The sequence below is a fragment of the Cetorhinus maximus genome, chromosome 4 (assembly GCF_964194155.1).
Source record: "Cetorhinus maximus chromosome 4, sCetMax3.hap1.1, whole genome shotgun sequence".
Lineage (NCBI taxonomy): Eukaryota > Metazoa > Chordata > Chondrichthyes > Lamniformes > Cetorhinidae > Cetorhinus > Cetorhinus maximus.
This window is the reverse complement of record NC_135882.1, coordinates 121,306,333-121,323,895: the sequence shown is the minus strand read 5'-3', so window position 1 is coordinate 121,323,895 and position 17,563 is coordinate 121,306,333. Positions and strand designations below refer to the sequence as shown.

The 17,563-nt window shown below is 43.6% G+C and overlaps 1 protein-coding gene across 5 annotated transcripts in view; it reads right to left on the bottom strand.

Moving 5' to 3' along the window:
- osgin2 (oxidative stress induced growth inhibitor family member 2) overlaps positions 1-9,388 on the bottom strand; it is a 49,865-nt gene extending 40,477 nt beyond the window's left edge. The window contains exons 1-3 of one of the 5 annotated variants that reach the window (XM_078540710.1): positions 9,163-9,388; positions 4,002-4,091; positions 3,146-3,350 (exon numbers count right to left, since the gene is read on the bottom strand). The gene's annotated coding sequence lies outside the window, so the exon portion shown is untranslated. Of the gene's footprint in view, positions 1-3,145; positions 3,351-4,001; positions 4,276-9,162 lie in introns of those variants that run through there. The other 4 variants (XM_078540713.1, XM_078540709.1, XM_078540712.1 and 1 more) reach the window with 4 other exon arrangements.
- Between the last annotated feature and the right edge of the window lie 8,175 nt (positions 9,389-17,563).

Here is a 17,563-nt window from a genome sequence, read left to right as displayed (position 1 = left end):
TTAAACATGATTTCTCTCTCACAAAACCATGCTGACTCTGCCTGATTACCTTGAATTACCAAGTGCCCTGCTATAACGTCTTTAGTAATCACTTCTAACATTTTTCCTATGATAGGTGTTAAGCTGACTAGCCTGTAGTTTCCTGCTTTCTGTCTCCCTCACATTTTGAATAAAAGGAGTTACATTCGCTATTTTCCAAACTAATGGAACCTTCCACGAATCTAGGCAATTTTGAAAAATTAAAACCAACGCATCAACTGTCACATGAGCCACTTCTTTTAACACCCTTGGATGAAGTCCATCAGGACCCAGGGACTTGTCAGCCGCAGCTCCAACAATGTGCTCAGTGCCGCTTTCCTTGCTGATTGTAATTTACTCGAGTTCCTCCCTCTCTCCCATTTCCTGATTTACAGCCATTTCTAATCATACCATCACTAAAAACATCTATTTTCGCCTCCATAATATTGCCAAACTTCTTGCCCGTTTCAGCTCATCAGCTGCTGAAACCCTCATTCATCCCTTTGTTACCTCTATACTTGACTATTTTAATGCACCCCTGGCTGGTCTCCTACATTCTAATCTCTGTAATCTTGAGTGCATCCAGAACTCTGCTGCCCATGTCTTAACTCGCACCAAGTCCCATTCCCCTATCACCTCTGTGCTTGCTGACCTACACTGGCTGCCAGTCAAGCAGTTTCTGAAATTCTCATCTTTCTTTTTAAACTCTCTCCATGGTCTCACCCTCCATATCCCTGTAATCTCCTCCAGCCCTCCAAGATATCTACACTCATCTAATTCTGGCCACTTGAGCAGCCCGGAGTTTAATTGCTTCACTACTGATGGCTGCATCTTCAGCTGCCGAGGCCCTAAGTTCTGGAATTCCCTCTCTACACTTCTCTCCCGCACTTTCCTCTTTTAAGACATTCCTTAAAACCTAGCTCCTTGGAGAAACTGACCTAATATCTCCTCATGTGTCTCGGTGTCAGATTTTGTTTTGAAATGCTCCTGTGAAGTGCCCTATGATATTTTATTACATTAAAGGCGCTATATAAATATAAACTGCTGTTGTTAATGTGTCACACAGCTGTACAGAATGGGAAAGTCCGAGATTCAGTTCAGGTTTGCACTCAAGTTAGATATTTCAGCCAAGACAGCAACATTGGCATTACATTTCACCTAAGTGTCTCTGGACTAGAGGCACACTTCCAATACCATTCACAATGCAATGAAAACTGTAATAAAGGATATTCTTTCATGACTGAGTTTGATGGAAAAGCAAAATATTGTAGATGCTGCAAATCTGAAATAAAAACAAAAAATTCCAGAAATACTTAGCAGATCAGGCAGCATATGTACAGAGGGAAGCAGAGTTTATGTTTTTGGTGAATGACCCATAAAAGATAATTGGCCTGAAACGTATACTGTTTGTCTCTCCACAGATTCTGTCTGATGTGCTAAATATTTCCAGTATTTGGTTTTTTATTTGAGATTGATATATTTTTGTTAGGTAAATGCTTCAAGTGATATGGAGTAAAGGCAGGTAAACAGAGTTGAGGTTCAGATCAGTTAAATTGTAATTGAATGGTGGTATAGGTTTGAGGGTCTGAATGTCATACCAATGTTCCTCATGTCTGTGCTAATGTGCATGCATACAAGGGATAAACCTGGGGTGTGATGCCTCTCATGGGCAAGCAATTACTGGCTAAGCTACGTGAAGAACATTTGAATGATGTACCAGTTGGTTGCTGGTACCTATGGAAATATACCACAATATGAGAAAGCATCTTCGTGAGAGGAGAGGAAAAATTTAAATAGTTATTAAAATTTATTTGAGCTTTTAAAAAACAATTAGATAGTTCACTTTCATTCGTAGTAGGTGGATCAACAGTTGGAGGAAAAAAATTGAAAAATAATTCAGGTACAATACTTCACCTGCATTTCCATTTTAATTTTGGATTTCCAAATTCTTAGCTTTCTTTTTATTCAAAGTTTTAACAGCGTCATCTTGTGCCTGAATTTCCAGTATGTGTTGACAACAGGCAAGGACCCCATCAATAATACAAACTTCCAAAATTATATCTGAGATATTAAACCATGACCTGTGTGCTAACACAAGTGATGCTACATGAAAGAAATCAGCAGCCATGGCCAACATTCTTCCCTCCATCACCACTAATCACTGATCATAACAGGTCATTGATCTTATTCGTGTTTGTGGGTGCAACGTTTACTTACATCATAACAATCAATGCACTGCAAACAAATTGTGTCTCAAACACAGATTTTTTTTCTGAGAGATGTGATAATTGCTATGTAAATCCAAGTTTTTAAAGGAAAAAGGTTTTTTTGAAACATTAAGCTGAAGAAGTTCATGTGTTTGAAATTTGTAAACCTGTTGGATTGTTCGAGCTACTAATTGCCTATAGAATGTGTTTGACTGTAGCACGCGAATTACAATTAACAACATTTACACAGCATTGTTCCCAATTCACCAGGAATTTTGGGAGTTCTAAACAATGGACAGCATTTGTGGATATATGTAAGTGCACGGTGCCTCACAGCTAATCATCTGGGTTTTTACACAGTGCTGAAACTCTCATATTCAGGACAATTAACTCACATGGAAATAGTTTGGATGTATTTAGCACAGTGTGATTCAGCTGGCGCTCAGTTATTTTTATCATTGCCTAAATCTACATAGTTCATCATTTCGAGCTCTCATTGTGTACTAACAATAAACCCTGTTTTTTAAATCATGCATCCATGTGCTCAGCAATTCTTTTATCTGTGCTACCAACTATCTTGCATTGTCTTGTACTGTGACACTGACAAAAATATTGTTCTGCAACTCCTGCTTTACAGATTTTGTTCTACTTTCTAACTAGATCTTTAAATAGGATATCTTTGCTTTAGAGGTGATGATGGGGATGGGAAATATCTCATTTTGATGAGCGGGAAATGAAACATAAATTAGAACTGATGGAATATTATTAAAGCGTAGCATCAAGGTGGTCTGTGCCCAAGTTGGCACTTGGATGGCTGAGGTAGCATAACTACAAATGTTGTCATTGCTAATATAAAGAACAGAATAACTGAGAAACGGTACCTGTACTGGACATTTATCTTGTATTGCTTTAACACTTACTGCTAGGCTGGCGATTTATCCTGTCCAGGCATTATTACACCATAAGCATTGGAGACCAAGTAACTCATTCTGTTGATTTGTGGGCTCGGAAATCACATCTAAGATTGTTTGAGACTATGCAGCAATATTAATCATCGCACAGGTTGTGAAACAGTCTTGGCAATACTTTTACAGCCAGGGGCTATTCTTTCGAAATTCGCAGGCACTGGATGAAAAGTAAGGAAAGTCTAGGTTAGAAGCGGGTGCATTAAAATATGTAAAAGTACGCATGAAATACAGAATAGGGATAGAAAGATACGGTGAGGAAGAGGCTTACGGTATGTGATTTTTAAAAACTGTTCATGTTTATTTTTGTGCACGTCTCTCATAATTAGAAGTCTTAAGAATAAACTTACGAACTGTTAATACAAAAACGCTTCCAGTGCTCAAACTTTAACGATTTAAGATCAGAATCTAAATCGTCTTAGGCAAGTGATGCGATAACAGAAACTTCACGCGAGTGTTAACGTGCTGTTGAATCCGCTGTGGGGAGCTGGGCTCAGACCTCAGTCGCTGGTTGCAGCGTTCACCTGCTTATTACAGAAGGTCCTATGACTGGGTCCTGATTCGAAGTGGGGGAGGTGCCAGACCCGGGTTCCCCTTTCTTTGTCTCTGCCACTGTATATGATCCAGGAAAACTACATATTTTTGCATTAAATAAATCAAATCTAAATGTTCGAACTAAATACTTATAAAATCTATATTTATATTATCCTGAAACTAGTGCTATGCAAAACAATCAACCAAATAGCGCCTCCAAAATAAAAGCTAAATGGCAGATCAGGCATGACGAAATGAAAAGTTTGATTAAACTGACCAGATCGATTGGATTTCTTGTGCTGTCGATGTTGAACCGTCCGTCCACTGTTACAGCTCTTACACCAGGTATACTGACCAGCGATTAATCCTGCAAGGAGGAATACTGGATTTACTCTTTCTGCCGGCGAGGAGATGACCTAGACCCAGCAGCGTTTAAACACGAGGAAGCCTAAAGCATTTCTCCCGAGTTTTCTGCTCCCAATGCCAGTGCGGCACGGCTGGAGGCGGAGTTCTGATGCAATTTCTGCTGATCCCACTATTTCAAATAGTCGAACCGAAGTCAAGAAACGTAATTAGCACCAATGCTCTAGATAGCAAACTGAATAACGAAGAAGTTCCGACATACAATTGCTTTCCAGTGTAGGCATAAAATCAATGCTTTATAGTCTAACCGGTGAGAGGGGGGTCCCGTCCCGTCCCGTAACAAAAACAGAAATAACTGGAAAAACTGAGCAGGTCCGGCAGCATCGGCGGAGAAGAGCAAAGCCGACGTTTCCAGTTCTCATGACCCTTCAACAGAACAACCGTCCCGTCCTTCCTGCTAAGTCATCTGAAGGTGGTATTTGGTATCTAGGCTGTTGGATTCGCTTTCAGGAACTCGTACTTTTGAGTTCTGGGAAGTACACCAATTACCTCTCCTCCCAACATGCGCAAACAACAATTTATATAGTGCATACAATATCATCAAAATGTTCCAAGGCACTTCACTGAGAGATTCTTTGACGGTTAAAATGTGACATCCATCCACAGAAGGACATACGAGGACAGGTGACGAAAAACCTGGTTAAAGAGGTTGGTTTTGATGAACATCTTAAAGGGAGAGAGAGAGGTAGAGAAGTGGAATGGTTGAGGAACTGAATTCTAGAGCCTAAAGCCAAGGCAGCTGAAGGCACAGTGGCCAATAGTGCAGCAATAAAATTGAGGATGTGCAAGCGGCCAGAATTGGAGAAGCATAAAGATCTCAGAAGGTTGTGGAACTGGTGGAGATTACAAAGATAAGGAAGGAGTGAGGCCTAAAGGGATTTGAAAACAAGGATGTGAATTAAGGTGCAGCCGGACTCGGAACCAATGTAGGTCAGCGAGCACAGGCATGATGGATGAATGGGACTTGGTGCAAATACTGATAAGGGCAGCAGAGGTTTTGATAAAATTAAGTTTACCAAGGGTGTGTAATGGTAATATGTATATGGTAGTACTGTATATGTTTGTGTAAAGGCAAGAAATTTAGGTCAATGTTGAGAAAATAACTTCTATTTAAAGAGTACCCTTCAGATCCTTAAGGCATCTCAGAGCCATCACTGTTATGTATGTAAACATGGTAGCAGTTTGTGTAGACCTAGGTCCCACAAACTGTATGCGAAATAAGCAACTGGTAAATGTTTTGGTGGTGTTGGCTAAGACATAAGTGTTGACCAGGGCACTAGAGAAACTCTTTCTCACATAGCCCAATAAAACTTAAGCACACAAGAGTAAAATTACACAGTTAAAATAGTCTTATAAAACATTCCCCCCCAAAAAACCCACTTAGTCAAAACACACAAGTAAATTACTTGGCAACAGTTCCCTTATAGATTTTTAACCATAAAAATCCAGTAATATTGCCCAAGCATCTTTTACGTCCACCTTAAACTGCTGACGGGCCCACAATTTGCTATCTCATTTAAACGAGCACACTTCTGAGATGCAAGTCTAGGGTGAGTATTATGATCACAGCCAATGTTATTTGCTGAGCACGCCAAATCCCAGAGAGAAACTTATCTTACTGATTATAACTTTTTTTGTATTTTGAAAACGAGGGGAAACCTACTGATCCCAGCAGCATAGAATCTTAGTAATACTTTCAGGATTTTAAAGTTAAAAGATTTATTAACAAGAAGAAAATAAAACTTAAGCAAGAGTAAAATTACACACGTAAAATAATCTTATAAAACATTCCCCCCAAAAAACCCAGTTAGTCAAAACACACAAGTAAATTACTTGGCAACAGTTCCCTTATAGATTTTTAACCATAAAAATCCAGTAATATTGCCCAAGGATAAATTGCTGCTACTTTAAGAAAGTATACCACACGACTTCTCACTCTCTTTCACTCTGCTGTGGAAAAAAACCCGAAGGAAGTTCAGAAACAGACTGTTCCCTGAAAACAAAGACTTTTCTGGCTTGAAACTGGGTGGTTGCTTCAAATTCACAACTTTTTTCAGCACAGAGCTGGTCTCAGGACATCTCCCCCACACAGTGACCTCAACTCAACTAAACATCTTTCCTTAAATATCTTTTTCCCCTTTGATCTTAGACTCCTCCTCTAAGAACCGCTTTAAACTAATTTATTCCAAAATATAAAAATCTTCCATATTTTCCTATTGCCTCACTTTCAGGTAAAATAGTATTTTAATAATCTACCCTTGTTTACCTATGAAACCTTTATAAGTTGTAAAAGTTGTAAAAATATTTTTAAAATAACATCCAGTGGGGTAAAGGACCACATAGATATCGAAGTACAAATATACCAATTACTAAAATTTGTGCCACAGGTTAGCAAGGCCATAAAAAAGTAAGCCAAACACTTCATTTCTAGAGAGATAGAATTGAAAGGGAAGTTGTGCTAAATCCGTATCAAACCTGGTTACATCACTTAGAGTACTATGTGCAATGATGCTATTGAATCACTTCCACACCACCATGTTTTGAATGAGATTGCCCTCGATCCATCTCAAGCCAAAATCACCAAGGCCATAAAACAACCGTCAGTGGGTAAGCTTCCAGGAGCCGATGACATTCCAGCTGAAGTTTCAAGTATGGAGGAATTCACGTGGCTATGAAACTCACTAGCCTTTTCAGCTTAATCTGAAAGCAGGGCATTTTGTCCCAAGATTACAAGAATGATTCCATAACTCACCTGTACAATGGAAGGGAGGCAAGTTCATCTACAACAATCATCGTGGTATTTCATCTCTCTCCACAGTGGGAAAAAATTCTTGTGTGGTTTATTCTCAACAGGATTGTCTCTCATCTTACAGACTCAGTGCACCCAGAATCATAGTATGGCTTTTGTGCTGGATGAGAAATGGTTAACATGGCTTTTAGATGCATCAAATTCAAGTAGAGTCCTGCGAGTAGAACAAGAACCTTTACACGGTGTTCATTGTCCTGACCAGGTAAACTGTAAAGGCCTGTGGAAAAGGCTCTCTAAATATGACTGCTTTGAGAAGATGATCAGGGCAACCTGCTCATTTCATAGTGGCGTGATGAAATGCGACGCAGATGGTGCCTCATCAGATGCCTTTCCTGTCACCAATGACACCAAACAAGGCTAACTAATGGCTCCAGTTCTTCTGGCCGTCTATTTTTCGACCATGGCTCCTATGTGCTTTCAAAGATCTCAACATAGGACTACACCTTCAGTTCAGACAGACGGCAACCTCTTCAATCAGCAAAGGCCCAAGCTCGCGCAAAGATCTCAGAACAACTACAAAGTGAACTCCTACTCACTGATGACTGCTCTCATAGCACACACTCTGAGGGATATTCAGTTGCTTGTTGATGCTTTGCCCAAGCCTTAAAATACATCTGGAGAAGAAAGTGATTCTGTACTCCTGCTCCTGGACACAAACTTCAAAACCCCTTAGCCACGATCAACAATACACCCCTCAACTCAGTTCAGGAGTTCTGTTATCTTGGGATACCCTCTCCAATAGCACCAAGTTGGATAATGAAATCACCCATCATCTAGCAAAAGCGAGCTCAGCATTCGCTCAGCTCACCCACAAGCTTTGGAGAGAGCAAGGAATTTGTCTCAGAACAAAGATCAAACTCTAACCTGTAGTATTTCTCACATAACTTTTCTATAATTGTGAGGCATGGACAACTTAATCAGCACCACATAAAGCAACTAGATGCATTCCACATTTGCTGCTTAAGATCTCTCTGCAACATCAAGTGACAGGACAAAATCCCTCATACCAAAGTTCTTGCAAGGTGCTGCATACCTGGTATTGAGAGCATGCTCATTAGAGCTCAGCTTCACTGGGTCAGCCATTCGAACATACAAACAAATCCAGGTACCAAAGGCAAGCTGAGCATGGGAACTCTGACCATCAGATGTCCCAAACTTACATGCAAAGACATTCTGAAAGCCAATCTCTGGGCCTGTAAATTGGACCCCACTACATGGGAAAAAACAACGCTGGACGGATCCAAATGGAGATGTCTCCATCATCAAGCAGTCTCAACATTTGAGGAAAATAGAGTTAGGTCCCTACAGGACAAGTAAGCATGCCACACAGCCAGTGCCTCCACCCACCTCTCCAACAGTGACTTCATATGCAATACTTGCAATTAGATCTGCAAATCAAGACTTGGTTTAACTTCACATATGTGAGGACAGCAACCTAGATGGTGAAAAACTGGTTTCCTTGCTGAACACTCATCAGTCAAAGGAACGAGAGAATCCATCAGAGTACTGTGCGCAGTTCTAGTCTGTTTTCTACTGAAAAAAGAAGGCTGAGGGGTGACCTGATTGAGATCTCTACAATTATGAATGCCTTTGATAGAGTGGATATAGAGAGCATGTTTCCTCTTGTGGGGAAGAGCATTGCTGGAGACCATCAATATAAGATAGTCACCAAAAATCCAATAGAGAATTCAGAAGAAACTTCTTTCCCTGAAGAGTGTTGAGAATGTGGAACTCGCTATCACAGTGAGTGGTTGAAGCGAACAGTATAGATGCATTTTAGGGGAAATTAGACAAATGTTTGAGAGAGAAAGAAATAGAGGGTTACAATGATAGAATTAGATTAGGAACAATGGGAGGAGGCTCAAGTGGAGCATAAATGCCGTTATGAACTAGTTGGTCTGTGTTATATATCCTATGCATGTAATTCTATGTAATCCTCTCAGTCTCACACTAAAATATCAGCTGACGTGACGTGTTTAAGCCTGGTGTGGGACTGCCACAATTTTCTGACTCATGTGACACTTAACCAAGTGGCAGTGGCATTGGTGGGGGAGGGGATTTATCTTTGACATGAGTCATTGTTGTGGATGTTACTATGTTACTGACTCAGGTTGTCTGATCCTTATCAATTGCAAAAGGCTGTGAGGTCTTCCCATAAAGAGTGTCTTGTAGCGCCTCCTCCCACTGCCTGGTCCCCATCACTTACCTGGTGAAAGCTCTGGTCTCAACTGAAGCTTTCAGTGGTACAGCTGGTCGGCTGTTTAGGGAAACTGGTTAAGGTCATTCACCAGCTTTTCTGGTGCTGCAGCAGTGTCAACCTCACACTGGCAGACTCCCTCTTGGCTGGGAGATTCCTGATGAGAGCCCCCAGTACCCAATCTCAGGAAGATTTGGAAGGATGAACATAAATCTTGCCTCACTGCACCTCTGCTCAAAGTGTGAATCTCAGCAACAGTATCTGTGCATGTGCATGTGTATGTATGTGCATCCTTCACTTCACAGTAATGTGATTGGACAGCACAATCAGTGTACTCCATCAGCATCACAATTAAAAGTACACAAGGCTTCATTGGCTGCTGCCAATATGAGCATCATAATCATGTGATAATCCAATTAGTATAATGCTGTCAGTGTGATATTCTTTATTTACTCAGTGCCTCTGGTTGGATTAAAGTGGGACTAAAGCCTTTTTTTCATATAAAGCCTGTGCAGCCATATCCCACTGTGTCACCATCTCTGGGATTTTTAAGTTTCTGAAACAATAAACAAATAAACCCTTGTTCTATAACATAGTAGTTACTAGCCAGTGCAAGGAATAAGCTTTGAATGTTGTGTAGATTTCACTTTGGAATATCAACAAGCAAAGATCTATTAATAGTCTCAGTGGTTTGGGTGAGTTTGAATATTACCTTCTAATGGTGTAAAAATCAAGAGTTGTGACAACTACTATTGTCTTGATATGTAAATATTACAAATGGTCAGCGAAAATGGAATACTGGTATGTTACATGCCATGGCACTATCATCATCCTTTTTGCTTGATGAGCATAAAGGTTTCCTATTTCAACATTCAGAATTGATCCAAAGATGTATGTTGCCAAGTTGGCCAATGTACATTTCACTGGTTCCTTTCAGCTTGACCAAAAATATTCAATGTCAGTGTGCTCAGACAGTATTAAATGTCACTCTTAACATGAATTAAAAAAACACTTAGGCCTGAATTTCACGCTTGGCATGCACTCCAAGTCGGCGGGAGCAGGAGCGGATGTGGAATCTGCTCCCAGCTGTGGTCGTGTTGCAAACGCAATTTCACGTTGGATGGACAATTAAGGCCCACCCAGCGTGAAACGCACCTTCTCAATGGTCGGGAAGGGCTGGGTGGAGGAGGGAGCCTGTCGGGCGCTGGGTCCAATGGCCAGTAGGTGCTTTAAAACCGGCAAAGGCAGATCCCTGAAGGCTGCCAGGGGAGAGTCTGTCCAGGAAGCTGGAACAATGGCCTCACCAGTGGCAGGAAATGTCAGGCTGGCGGGCAAGTCGTGTGGGCACTCAGCCACCTGTTTCTTGGACGAATGTCTTGCGGTCCTCATGGAAGAGGTCGGTATCAGGCGGGACACTCTCATTCCCAGGGATGGCAGGAGGAGGCCACCGCACCTGACCAAAAAAGGCTGGGAGGAGGTGGCAGCCGATTCAGCCGCCAAAATGTTGTGTGGCGCACATGGGTGCAGTGCCGCAAAAGGTTCAATGAGTTGCTGCGCACGGCAAGGATGAGCACTGAATTGGCATGGATCAGTGTGGAGAAGTGTTAAGGGGTGGCCAGACCCCCATGGAGCTCAAGGGGGATGGGTGCTAGAGTCTGGGTGTCAACTGTCACTGACACTGGAACTGACCAAGAAGGTGAGCCCTGTCTGCTTGGCCTGACTGCCCTGCAGGTTGACTGCCATGGCTCGGATATGCCTGGCAAGGTGTTCCTCAGCTGGGGTTGGCCAGGCTGCAATGATGCTGCAAGTAGAGAGTGGCCTAATCAGTGCTCCTCTGTCCTTCCAGGAGAAGAGAAGCCAAAACAACATTGAGAGGTCAAGGACACATAGAGGCCCCCCCCAAACCTCCTAATTCTGACGAGGTATGAAATGGATGCCTTGGAGCTGGAGAGCTGCTACCCACCCCGGTCAGCCGGTCGTGGAGAGGCAGGGGCCCCTGACGATTCTTGTATATTCTCATCATTAATGGGAGCCTCAAACCTGGAGTCCCCATTGATCATTGAAGACGATGGCACCATTGTCTCACCAGGGTGCCTGGCATGCATAGTGACAGTGTGATGACTTAAACTAATGACATGTTGGTTTTCTCCCTTAGATTCGCCAGTTCACACTTGAACACAGGACCCCAAAGAGCCACCTTTGATGCCAGAGGATCACGGACCTTTAAATGCACCTGCGTCACACCCCCTCTCTGAACCAGGCACCAGCGCAGATACCAGCACCTTGGCAGGCATTAGATTGTCGGCTAGAATGTCGGTGCACAGCGGTGAGGGCACTTCACACTCACTTAAGGAGCAGATGGAGGCAGAGAGCGCCCAGGGCGCCGGCAGTGAGAGGACTGCAGGAGACCAGGACGATGCTGAACTGAAGGCAGATAATGAGCCTCTGGATCCATTAGGTGGCAGATGCTGGATATCCAGTGGGATGTGCAGGAAGATCTGGCGGAGATCCATGAGGGTATGTGCGCCATGGCCACTGTTGTGGAGGAGTCCATGTGGAGCATCAACATTGCGTTGACCCTCATGGCCGAGCGCACTGCCTCCTCCATTGAGAAAATGGCGACTTTCATGGAGAGGCAGCTCCAGGGACAGAATCAGGGGTTCCTGGGTTTGCGCATGGACCTGTAAGCCCTCACACAGGCAATGACCTCAGATGGTCAGTGCCAGTATGGGAGGTGGATGAGGCACTCAGTATCCTAGCTGGGTGCCCGTCCATGGTGAGCAGGAAGGTCCAGAGCAACCTCACGTTGGCGCACGACCTTCTTGTTGTCTTTGTGGGCTCCTCTCTGGGTGCTCCGGATGGCAGCTGCTCCTCAGCTCCTCTGCTAGTGAGCATGGCATCTGATGAGGCTGTGATGACTGGGGAGATGCCAGCCGTGGCACTGGCCACTCCCTCCCAGGCCGGGCCAGTACAGGCTCCACAGGCCAGAGGATGACCGCCAAGGTCATCAAGGCCAACAGGACAGCAGAGTCAGCAGGCTGTTTCCAGTGCCACTGCCAGCGAGGAGGAAGCAACAAGACATAGCACTTAAATGTAACAAATGTAAGTTGAAGGCACCATGAGCACAAGAGGGACTGTTCAAGGGTAATCTTCTTTTCTGCCATGTTTTGTTAATATGTTTACTGGTGTGACTATTAACAGCATCTATCGTTATATTCATTTGATGTGGGTGTCAACATGATACAAATTTTACTTTTGTCTTAATGATCTGAGTATGCTTCACTTGTTTTGTAGTTGCAGAGTATGCCAGTATCTGATGCTGGACGTGAGTGGCTTTAAAATTTATTGCACAGGTACTGAGTGGACTTTGAGTTCAAAGGAAAGAGTCATTCAAACATTCGGGATGTTTGAGGTGGCAGCCCTGGCATGAGATGGAAGCAGATCTTTGGCAGCCTAGCTGAAGGCGTGCTGAATCAAGGTGTCACTGGTGCCCCTGCCTCTCTGAAGGATCCAGAGGCCTGCCTCCATGCCCTCACCGTGCTCTTCACCGAGCTCCTCTTCGGGCTCACTACTGGATTCATCCTCTGTGGCCTGTGGAGCTGCCTCAAGACCCTCTTCCTCCAGTGGGTCCCCCCTTGCCAGTGCCAGATTGTGGAGAGTGAAGCATGGAACCACGATCAGTGACACCCACCCTGGGGGGGTATTGTAGTGCTCCCCCTGAATGGTCCAGGCATCGGAAGCGCATCTTCAAAAGACCTATGGTCCTCTCTATCACTGTTCATGTGAAGGCATGGCTCCTATTATAACACTGCTCTGCCTCTGTTCTTGGGTGGCAAAGAGGCGTCATAAGCCACCTTTTCAATGGATAGCCCTTGTCACCCAGCAGCCATCCATCCAGTCGGGCTGGAGCATTGAAGAGCCTCGGCACCTGTGAGTGTCTGAGGATATAAGCGTCATGGGACCTGCCAGGGTACCTTTCACAGACTTTCAGAATCTGCATTTTGTGATCACACACTATTTGCACATTCATGGAGTTGAATCCCTGTTGACGAAGGTACCCGGCTGACCCGCTGGCGCCTTGCTGGCCACATGTGTGCAGTCGATTGCACTCTGGATGCGGGGGAACCCAGAAATCACTGCAAACTTTCTGGCTCACAGCCTGGCTGGCCTCGTCCGTTCAGAAATGAATAAATGTCAGTACCTGCCTGAACAGAGCTTCTGTCACCAGCTTGACGCAACTATGGACAGCTGATTGGGACACTCCACAAAGCTCCCCCACTGACCCCTGGAAAGAGCCGGAGGCATAGAAGTTGAGGGTCATTGTGACCTTCAGAGCCACTGGCATGGGGTGTCCACCCACACAGCTGGAGGTGATCTCAGGCCCAATCATCTGACAAATGGAGGTCACAGTCTCCCTGGAGCCTCCTTCGGCACTGCATCTCGGACATATTGAGGTAGCTGCATCACCGCCTGTAAACCCTGGCAGCAGGATAGTGGCGTCTTCTGCGGCCCCTTCAGCCTTGGACTTCCTGTTGACCCTGCACCCCTTTTCCCACAGGTCCCTCCCCTGGAAGCAGCATTGGGACACCTGGCCTCATCTCCCTTCTGCCCCTCTCTTCCTCCTCAGAGGAGGTGCTATCATCGGAGACCACAATCCCCAATACCAGGGTAATAGGAGACTGATGAGGTTCCCGACATTAATAACAAAAAAATGTTTTGACATAATTTTTATTTTGTACATGTTCATGTGAGTGAGTCCTATGTGAAGACATTTTTTTCAGAATTTCCAAATCTTTATTTTAGATTTTAAAATTCTTCAGCTCCCTGAGGCAGCTCTCTGCCTTCAGGAAACTTTCATTGCGTGCTACCCCACACTTGCGCAGACTTCAGCGCTTGCCCTCCTCCCGCCCCCACCGCGGCAGCGCTGAGCCTTTCAGCACACGGTTCGCCGTCAGGGGCTGACCACGGGCGCCGGACCGTTTAGCGGCCACTCCCGGGCCCACCTACTGCACCCGCACAACGCCCCCAGATGTTAGTAAGGAGGACTTTGCAGGGTCGACAGGGCGGCGATTGCCGTTGTCATCTCTGATACCTAGGTGGTCTGTCCAGTTTCATGCCTTTTTTGTGACTTTGTAGCAGTTTGATACAACTGAGTGGCTTGCTAGGCCATTTCAGAGTCAACCACGTTGCTGTGGGTCTGGACGACAGGTTTCCTTCCGTTAATGATATTAGTGAACCAGATGGGATTTTACAACAATCTATAATGGTTTCATGGTCATCATCAGACTTTTAATTAGGGAAAATATCAGGCTTGGGCTGACAAGTGGCAAGTAACATTCGCGCCACACAAGTGCCAGGCAATGACCATCTCCAACTGGAGAGAATCCAGCCAATGCCCCTTTATATTCAATGGCATTACCATCACTGAATTGTTCATTATCAACATCCTGGGGGCTACCATTGACCAGAAACTGAACTGGACTAGCCATATAAATACTGTGGCTACAAGAGCAGGTCAGAGGCTAGGAACCATGCGACGAGTAACCCACCTCCTGGCTCCCCAAAGCCTGTCCATCATCTGCAAGGCACAAGTCAGGAGTGTGATGGAATACGCTCCACTTGCCTGAATGAGTGCAGCTCCCACAACACTCAAGAAGCTTGACACCATCCAGGACAAAGCAGCCCGCTTGATTGGCACCACATCCACAAACATTCAATCTCCACCACCGATGCACAGTAGCAGCAGTGTGTACCATCTACAAAATGCATTGCAGTAATTCACCAAGGCTCCTTCGACAGCACCTTCCAAACCCACAACCACTACCATCTAGAAGGACAAGAGCAGCAGATAGATGGGAACACCACCACCTGGAAGTTTCCCTCCAAGTCACTCACCATCCTGACTTGGAAATATATTGCCGTTCCTTCACTGTAGCTGGGTCAAAATCCTGGAACTCCCTTCCTAACAGCACTGTAGGTGTACCTACACCCCATGGACTGCAGAGGTTCAAGAAGGCAGCTCACCATCACCTTCTCAAGGGCAATTAGAGATGGGCAATAAATGCTGGCCTAGCCAGTGAAGCCCACATCCCATGAATGAATAGAAAAAACTTCTTCAAGAATCATCTAATCTGAAGAGTGGCCCTCTTTCATTAGATTTTACAAGCGGCTCCTGATCTGATCATGTGTAATTCTGCTGGATATACACAGGGACCAACTGAAGGCCTAGGGCACAGAGGCTCCAGTGTACAAGTCCCCATCTCCATCTCCATCCTCTCTTATACTGATGGCCTTGACTTTATCCCTAAAAGGGCATGCCTTTAAGGCTGCTAGTCAATCAGGACTGACTGACCCGGGTCAAAGCATTTTTCCTATCTTCTAGCCATGTTATGATGGGACTACACCAGAACAGCTACAGATTTCTAGGGTCCATAAAATTAGACAGGCTGGTCTCTGGTCACAAAGGTTTCTGGCCTTCATGTTGATTCTTTTGTGTTACATAAGTACACTTGAGATTTGATATAAAACACCATGGTGACTCCTAACTTATTATTAACATACCATCCTTACTCCTTCCTGTACAAACTCATCCCCAAATGGACTCAATTAATTATCTCAGTGAAGACTTTGTAACACTTATTAACTGAAATGGTCAACTCAATAATTATAGGCCTAATTTTAATCGGTACTCTGTTTAATGTTTTGTACGTATGTAAAATATTTATTGTGTCTAATTTTCTCTAATCAAAGTTTGAAATGTGACTTTTTTTTTCTGAAACAATATTCTGTTAGTAGATAACTCATAAACCCACCCCAAGCAAAACAGAAGTTTGTATTCAAGGATCTTCAGGAAAGGCAATATTTACAGTTTCAATTTTACAAAGTCATAAAGGAAAATACAGATTTTCAATACACGCTTGATATTCAGATAACTGAGTACTTGTTTTCGTATTTTCTTCTCTGATGTAAGTGGTTCCAGCACAGAGGCATTGATGGCCTTGACATGCATGTAGGAGTGGAATTCCAGAGAATGGCACCCAGGAGGCTGAAAGCTAATCCAGCAATGATGGAGACAAACAGAACAACTACTGGCAACAATTGTAACAATACAAGTTTACTTTAAGGCAGAAGATCAACATGGCAGCAGGTTATCCCTTGCATTTCTATTGCACCGAGCATTGAGAATACTGACATCTTTATGGGGCTATAGTCTGATGAACAATTTTTGCAGTTTTAATGAGCCTAGCACGTTATATAGTGCTATGTGCCACTGTGTGCTGAGCAGGCCTCAGGCTCAGCATCTAGTTGTAACAGGTGTCAGCGCCTGGTACAGGAGCATTGCTATGTTGAACACTGTATGATTCACATGCAGTTAAATGAAACAATAAAACCCTAAAGAAAATCCTATCGGCATTTGTAGAACTATTTTTGTCTTATCAAAGACTTGACTAGATTGTATCTGAGAAACTGGTTTTTAGCCATAAACAAACTGTTATGCACAATTCATTTCAGTAAGTTCATATTCAAGAAAAACAAAAATATGGAGGAAGGGATTTTCCAAAGCTTTTTAACTCAATGGTGCAGATAAATAATTATTTGTTCCTTGGACGATTCAGGTTTCTTTATTCCATGGCCTAATTACAAAACAGCAGTATAGCTCAATTTACCAATGTTTTTCAAATGCTTCTCCTCCAACCTATGGCCATCAATTGTGTGCAAGTATAACTGGAAAGGGAAATGTTGGTAAGAGCAAGGACTTCTTTGGCAAGCTGTGCTTTCTTTTAACTGGAATCATCTACATAGACTCATGTGAATTCTATTGCAATAAACCTTGCATTTGAGCTATCCTTTTGTTCAATATTTAAAAGCCATCTTTTTTTTCCTTTGCTTCCATATCCAAGAATGGCCAGTGTTACATTTGGGTAAGTTCATAACTAGCCAAGAAGTCATCAGTACTAAGCAATAGTACTCTTGAGACATCGTGAAAAATTATTCAAAAGAAACAGGGTGAAATATTTTATATTTTATACATATAGACAACAGGTTACCAGTGAATTATACGGGGAAAGAGCAGGAGATTAACTGAATTGGATTCTCTTCGAAAAAGCCGGAGCAGAGTTGATGAGCTGAATTACCTCCTTTTGTGCTGTTCTATTCACTGGGCGGGATTTTCCTGCCCCAACAGCAGTGGGCATCATCGTGGGCCATCAGTGGTTCTCCAAATTTTCTTGCCTCACCCATAAAGATGTCAGCCACTGGCGGGGCTGGAAAATTGCAGCCTTTGATTCTATGCTCTATTAATAATGAAGTACACGGTCATATTGGAAAAGATCATATGACAAAATGAGAACTTCTTGTTCTATTATTAACACAATGAATCAAATAAGTTAAAAGCAAAATACTGCGGATG